General features: G+C 55.9%; 1 pseudogene; it reads right to left on the bottom strand.

Moving 5' to 3' along the window:
- Positions 1-288: 288 nt before the first annotated feature.
- Positions 289-4,816, bottom strand: LOC119856916 (annotated as a pseudogene).
- Positions 4,817-7,675: the final 2,859 nt, after the last annotated feature.

Genomic DNA, 7,675 nt, shown 5'->3' with positions numbered 1-7,675 from the left:
GGCGAAAAGAGCTGATGAGAGCAGACTGCAATGGCGAGAAACGTGACAAGCCCCAGAGAAGCGGGGGAGAGAGAGATCCAGGGGAGATGTCTCTGTCAGGGTGTGGGGAGGGTGACACACTAACTGTGGAGGAGTTAGAGATGCAATAGGTTGAGCAGGATGTCCCAGGGAAAGCAGGGGAGAAGGAGCAGAGCAGATGCAGGACGAGGAGGAGCATGTAACTTATTTAGGTGGAAGATCATTGAGCCGTTGCTGGCGTGTCTGGAAGACGAACTGGGATGGGGCAGTGTAGGGGGGTAGGGTCCACCAAGGAGGGCAGGTTATGGTGCTCAGGAGAATAGGGCAGACCCTCTAAAGATGACTATCGGGCTGTGGGGGAGGGCAAGGCCTTTGGGGCTGCGGGTAGCAGGCCCCACGTGAGGCTGGCGCTGGGAGATGTTACTGGTTCCGCTGGGCATAACACTGATCCCCAGACTCCCCCACACTCTCCCTTGGCTTCCCTAGCCCCAGCCTGGCAGGTCCCCTGGGTGGCTGGGCTGGGACTCATGTGGGGGCTGTGCCCGGTGCAGGGCTGGGGGTTAACGTGGGGGTTCTATGCAGTGCTGTGTTGTGGAGGATGAAGTGGCACCAGTTGGGCTGGCACTGGAAGCCCTGCCTCTCCTGCAGCCTCTGCATGGGGTAGTTGTCCGCGGCAAAATGACAGTAGCTGGGATAGCCCCATGTGTGCATCTGCTTGGCCATGACATTCATCAGCACCTGGATGTAGCCGCGTCCCCGGTGCTGGGGCAGGGTATAGCTGTGCCTCATGAGGCCAAATGGGTCTGTAATAGTCCAGCTGACAGGGCGTCCAGCAGGGTCCAGGAGGCAGACACTGGGGAAGTAGCGGATCAGGTTGGCCAGGTACCTCCTGCTGTTGTCGTTCCCCCCAATGGCCCACGTCTCATTCAGCAGGTCAGCATGGGAAACATCCAGGGATGACAGCCTCACAGACGGGTCCAGTCTGGGGCGGGGCAGAGAGCAGCAGGCCCAAGCCCAAGGGTCAGTGATCGGGAGTCAGACCCCAGAATCATCAGGTTGGCCCTAAGATCATGAAGCTTTTTTTAAAGATTACGTTGTGATTTCTGGTGTCCCTTGATAGTTGATCTCCTCCCACCTCTGGGTGTTGCCATCACTCCGAGATTTATTATGGTGTTATGGGCCCCACTGCAGAAGCTCCTAGCCCCATATCTCCCCATCTCCCATACAGCAATTCATTCTGCCCCATCAGTTCTGCCCCCCACAGTCACCCATCAACTCTGTCCCCAGCCTCCCCTCTGCACCTCGTGATGTTGTTCCACCCCCCCCAGCCCTGGTGGGGGCTGCAGCGAGCTCCCCTCTCCCTGGCCAGGTGTCCCAGGGAAGGGGGAAGCCTAGGCACCATCTTGTCCTCATTGCTCACAGGAAGGGATGGGGAGCAGAAGCATGTCACCCTGAGATGCTGAGCAATTCCTGCTTCCTCTTCCTCCCTCCCCACCCCACCCATGACAAGGGTGTCACATTACTGCAGGGAGGGGCAGGGCACTCTTACTGCAGCAGCTCTGAGAGGCAGCCAATCAGAGGGGGCTTCCCCCCCCCCAGGCAGAGGGGAATTCCCATGAAGGTCATCTTGAGACCCTGCCAAACTCATGGGACTCAGCAAAGGGGGATGCTGTAGCCAAGTGGAGGGGGGAGTTGGCTGGCTCAGGGGGGTGGGGAATGGGACACTAACCCACACAGTGGCAGCTCTGCCTAATGTCCCTTCTCGTTAGAACTGAGTGTCTCATTCCCCTTCCTCGTAGAGATGCCCCCTGGGTATCTGCCCCTCCTGGGGTTCTGGGTGAGGAGCCGAAGTCTGAACAGGCTGTGGACAGGGAAGGTTCCTCTCCATCCTGGTCCAGGACAGATGTGGTGAAGGGACAGGGTGAGCAGAGTCGCTCACTGCCCAAGCCCTGACAGGGCTGATAGCTATTGGCAGGAGTGCCCTTCCCCAGGGGCTGCGGGTGGGGTCCCATTGGTGGCACAGAAGCCATTAGTATCAGGGTTTTCTGGCAGAGGCTGGGGCCCTGTGCAGTAGCTGAACAGGGCCCTCCCCATACCTGGCCCCACCCAATGGCTATGCTCCCCAGTCCCAATGGGATCCCTGAGGGAGGTTGGGCTTAGCGCCAATCCCACTGGGATTCTGCTGGTGGCAACAGGGCCCCAGGCCCTGCGTGGGGAATAGCCAGCCAGAGCGTGGGTATCCCAGTGCCATGCTGGCCAATGTCCCAGCCTCTCAGGCTGTTCTCTTCCCTACCACACCCACTGTGGGGCCCTGTGATGCAGGCAGACACTGACCGGATCTCGGACATGGTGCTGGGATCTGGGTGGAGGTAGGTGAAATAGCGGGATGCTTCCAGCTGGACTGCCTTAGCCTTGGCGATGTTCCTGGAGGCCTCGTATACCCCATTCTGGAGCCCTGCAGGTGGCAGGAATGCACCGTGAGCAGTGGGAATGGGGACTGTAGGGTGGTGAGAAAAGGATGCATATGTGTGGGGAGCACAGGCTGCTACAGGGGACAGGAGTCTGAGCTTCCAATCCACTAGCCCCAGCCCTCAGGGAAGAGGATGTGGTCAGGTGAGCTGACCCCTGCTCAGCCCTGGCAAGGGGCTGCCCCATAGGTACCTGACCCCAGAGAGCTCATGGGAGCAGCTGTGCAGCCTTGGGGGAGCTGAGGGTTTCGGGGCTGGCACTGTAGGGCAAGGTCCAGCGGTTGGGCCCAGACATGACTTATATGCTCAATCGCTATGGGGCTCTCCCCAGTGCTGTGGGGCCCATGTTACCGAGGATGCAGAAGGCCTGGCCCCAGTTGACGGCACTGCCCAGCAGGGCCCGGTTGGTGCCTAGGTCCCGCTAGAATGCTGTGTGTGTGTTGGTGTAGAAATCAGTGTCGTCCGATGCCACCTGCCGGGGGAGACATGGCGTAGGGTGGGGAACTCCCAAAGGAATGACTGATCTGCCTGCCCACCCTGATCCAACCTGGAAAGGCCCCAAATCCCAATTCCCCTCCTCCCCACCCCTCACCCCCGCCTGAGCCAGCCAGTCCCCCAGGTGCAGTGCAGTGGCTAAGAGGCAGCACCTCTCTGCGCAGCCGGGTGAGGATGGCTTTGAACTCGGGCCATGTATCCACCAGCACCTCATGTCCAGCCGGGTTCCCACGGTTTATGTTCATCATGACACTGTGAACCTGCCAGAGATACAAGGGTGTTGGGGATCAGAGCTGGAGGAGGGACAGCAATTCCCACTCTCACAACTGTGTCAGGAGCCTCCAAATGTTTATTGTGCGGTTTCAGTGTCATGGTCTTCTGCGCCTTCTCCGAGTGTTATTTGCCCTTCCCCAAAATGGCCTCCCTCTCCTGTCCCTGACAATGTGGCTCTCACCACAAGCTGCCCTTAGCCAAGATGGCTGCCACCTCAGAATGATTTCAGGGGGGCAAGGCCAGGGAAAATGGCTGCCCCAGGCTCTGGGGAACAGAGACTGGGGAGTTGCAGGGGAATGTGGGGAGCAGCAAGGAGAAGAGATTGGGGGCTGAGTAGGGGGATGTGGGGTGACACTAGGGTTGGGCGTGAGAGGCAGGGAGGGAGTTGTGATGTGGGCAGGGTCTATGGGGAGTGAGGGCTGGGGGGCTTGTCTCCCCTCCCCCGCCCCCGGTTTACTCTCCTGATTTTGGGGTCTGATCCCTAAGTTGTATTGTGGCCCCTGGGCTGGTATTGCAGGGGAGATCCTGAGTGTGGGGGAGACGGGTCAAAGGGGCTGGTGACCCACACACGCACTGGAGCCATGTGATGGGCATTGTAGGGAGCCAGAGCTACCCAGCTCTCTGATTAGCTGTCACGGAGCCCGCCTATGCAGTGATTGGCTGACACGGTGCCCACCTGTGGTGTGATTGGCTGATACAGAGCCAACTTACCCTGTGATTGGCTAGGAAGGTCCCGCTGGCTACACTGGGTGAGCAGCAGGAATTGGTGATGGGTTTGGACTTTGGGCAGCACGAGAGGTGCAGGAGGGGGGGCTGGGAGAGCAGCCAGCATCTTCGGGGGAGGGGCCTGCCCCTCTGGTCTGATCTCTAACCCATCTCCCAGGGGAGTCAGAGGAACCTTCCCCTGCTCTCTGCCCCATGGGTGGTGGGGGGATTGAGTCCCGTCCCGGGGGTGCGGGCAGTGGGGCTAGACACAGCTACGTCACCTGCCATGTCTCAGGCAGGCGCCTCCATAGTGTCGCCTCCAGCAGCTGCAGCTTGGAGGAGCAGCTCAGGGTCAGCATCTCTGTTGAGATGGGCCTTGGTAGCTTCCAAAGGTTGTGGCGTTGCGGCCACCTGAGCGGGTGGAGGAGGGGAATGTATCAGTTTCCTGTATCTGTCACCACAATGTCATCCCAGAAGCTGGCAGGGTGTGTGTAACCTTCCACCCCTGCAATAACAAACCTGCAGTAACAATGCAGTCTGAGTGCAGCCCCTGTGCTCACCAGAGACCCTAAAATAACAAACCAATCTGTGTGCAGCCTCTGTGCTCACCAAAGATCCTACAGTAGCAATCCCTGTCTGTCTGTGTGGCCCCCACAAGGCCAGGGCTGGTCTGTGCAGGATTCAGGTGGTCTCAGTAGCACCCACCCACCTTGGCGGTCTCTGTGCCAGGGTAAGGGGCAGCCTCTGGGTAGATAGGGGGAAAGGGTGTCCATGAGGCAGTGAAGTCCTTGCCTGGCAGCAGCTGGTCCTGTCCCTGCTGGATTTCTCCCTTGGAGGCTGCTCCAATGTCTTATTCCTGAGCGAATGAACCATTAACAGAGTCTGTGGCTGGCCCGGAGCTGGGTCAGCCACATCTCTGCAGTCACAAGGCACCATTGGGATCCTTCCCTGGGCAGGGAGGGGTGAGAGGGTTTCCTGGGGCCAGCGGAGTAGAATTCTGAGGAAACACGAGCACAGCCAGGAGTGGGGCATGGGCAAACCAGTTCTGGTGCCCCTCAATCCAGACCCACAGCCCCTGCTGTCCCAGCCCTGGCCTCCCACCCAGCTCTGCTGATGCCCCTCAATCCCAAACCACACCATCTGCTGTCCCAGCCGTGGGCTCCCGCACAGCAACTCCTTCCTAACTCAAAAAGAAAAGGAGGACTTGTGGCACCTTAGAGACTAACAAATTTATTTGAGCATAAGCTTTTGTGAGCTACAGTTCACTTCATTGATGCATCCGATGAAGTGAGCTGTAGCTCACGAAAGCTTATGCTCAAATAAATTTGTTAGTCTCTAAGGTGCCACAAGTCCTCCTTTTCTTTTTGCAGATACAGACTAACACGGCTGCTACTCTGAAACCTTCCTAACTCAGTTTCTGTTTATTCCTTTGACTTGGGGTTGTGCTGGGAGCCCTCAGTCTGTGCCCCTCTCCTTGGCTTTCTGCTTGCCTCTGCTCCTCTGTCTCCCCCAGCCTTGTCCCCCGAGGCATGTTTGCCCTGGGAGGCTCTGTGCCTCTTTTGCCCATGCTCTGGCTGAGATCTCATATGGGTCCCTATTGACATTGGGGAGTAGCCAAGAGGTCCAGGCTGGGCACGTTTCTACCGATGATGGAATCTCCTTGGTAAGGGGCTATCGCAGTTCGTTACCTGCTGTGCGCAATGCAATCCATATCTGCAGCAACTCAGCATCACATTTGTTACTTAACTAGAATATGGCATCAAAGAATCCTCAGGTTGGCTTGGCAAAGCTGAGCTGAAGACAGAGGTCATGTTGGCAGCAACAACTGCCTCAATACCCCCAGCTCTCTGGGATCTGTCTTGTCTCTCCCTCCTTTTGTCTCTGCATTCCCGAGTGACTTCCTGGGATGCTGAGTCTCTGGGGTTCTCACAAACAGAGCCGCCTCCCTTGCACCCTGTGACTTTGTTGCAAACTATAGCAGAACTGTGTTCACATCTCCTGCTCCCTTGTGTGCCAGGTGGTCAGTGCTAAGTCACTGGCAAACCACGGAGTTAATGTTGCCCAGAGGTTCCACACGCCCTTCCAGAATGTCGAGCGAAGCAAAATTCTCACATCTGAAAGCCAAGCAATGAGGAGTTAAGGTGCCTGCCTATGGTTCTTATCTCTGCCCCTGGAGCTGCTAAGAGCCCCTGGGCTCCAGCTGTCCTCCACACATTAGGTGTTGCTGTACTGAATGGGAGAGGGGTTAGCTGGAGCAGCTTGGCAGAGACAAAGTGGTTTTGAGGGCTGTTCCCGTCGGTGAAGGTGAGCCCCTCTTCCTCCCCCAGGTCTGTGATCAAAGAAAAGGTGCCCGGGTACCCCGAGAGATCCATTTCACCTCATTACAGCACTGGGTTGTGCACGTTGTGTCACTAATGGGGCATAGGGTCTTCCTGTCTGGGGGACTATCATCAGTGAGGTGGGCACAAATGAAAGGTAAAAGACATTGTAGTGTTAGACGGCATCATGTACCTGGAGGGGACGAGGTTGAAGGGGTTGTAAAATTGAACAGATGTGATGTAGAGCAGGCTCAGGCCGTGTCTACGCTGAAAACGCTGTAGCAACAGTTCTGCTGTCCTAGCGCTGTCTGCACAGGGAGTTGGGTCGGTGTAACAACTTCGCTCCAGGGTGAGGATTTTTCTCTGGCTTGATCTGCCTTTGTAGTCTAAACTCGCCCTTAGCATTTGTGTGTTGGGCAAGTATAGGGAATCATAGAATCATAGAGATTAGGTTTGGAAGAGACCTCGGGAGGTCATCTAGTCCAACCTCCTGCTCAAAGCTGGACCAACCCGAACTAAATCATCCCAGCAAAGGCTTTGTCAAGCTGACCCTTAAGAACCTGGAGATTCCACCCTAGGGAACCCATTATAGTGCTTCACCACCCTCCTAGTGAAATGTTTTTTCCTAATACCAAACCTAGACCTCCCCCACTGCAACTTGAGACCATTACTCCGTGTTCTGTCATCTGCCACCACTGAGAACAGTCTAGATCCATCCTCTTTGGAACCCTCTTCACGTAGTTGAAGCCCCTGTTAAGTACAGTGCAATGACGGAGCATGAGTAAGTGTATTATGGGTGTATCGGGGCATTTCTTCCCTGTTCCCCGCACACACTACGTAATAGTGGATTGGTGATAATGCTTGTGCTTTGTAACGTTTGGAGTATGTAGTTGGTCTATGACCCAAAAATGTGGCGGTTATTTGTTACATGTGTAAAAAGACTGGTGTGTCTCTCTCCTTCCCCCTCTCCACCATACCCTGCAACATTTAGTATTCCCTGCCCCCTCCAGCATTTCCAGCTCACCCTCACCTTCCAATCCCATTAAACCGTCAGCATTTTTGAAGGCAGGGGTGCAAAACAACCATTGGTAGAAGCTGTGAACTTGAAGAAAAGTTGTTTTTGGAGTTCAGGAACCCCTTGATCAAATGATCTCAAATGTGGGTCACTAACCCTACGTCGTACCCCCAGGAGGCATCCCAAATTTCAAGACAATCCAAGCATGGGGATTTTAGAGCACCTAGAAGAATCTGCTTTGAAACAAAAATCTTCTCAATTTTAATCGTAGCTAACCTGGTGCTCAGCTGTAAAATTGTATGAAATTAACCAGCAGCAGCTGCTTTGCTATCGTGGGGCCTATGGATCTCAGCGTGATGATATCAGCTGAAGGAGAGCGCCCA

This window comes from Dermochelys coriacea, chromosome 6, assembly GCF_009764565.3.
Source record: "Dermochelys coriacea isolate rDerCor1 chromosome 6, rDerCor1.pri.v4, whole genome shotgun sequence".
Taxonomy (NCBI): Eukaryota; Metazoa; Chordata; order Testudines; family Dermochelyidae; genus Dermochelys; species Dermochelys coriacea.
Note: the sequence above shows the minus strand (reverse complement) of the source record. Positions and strands in the feature narration are given on the sequence as shown.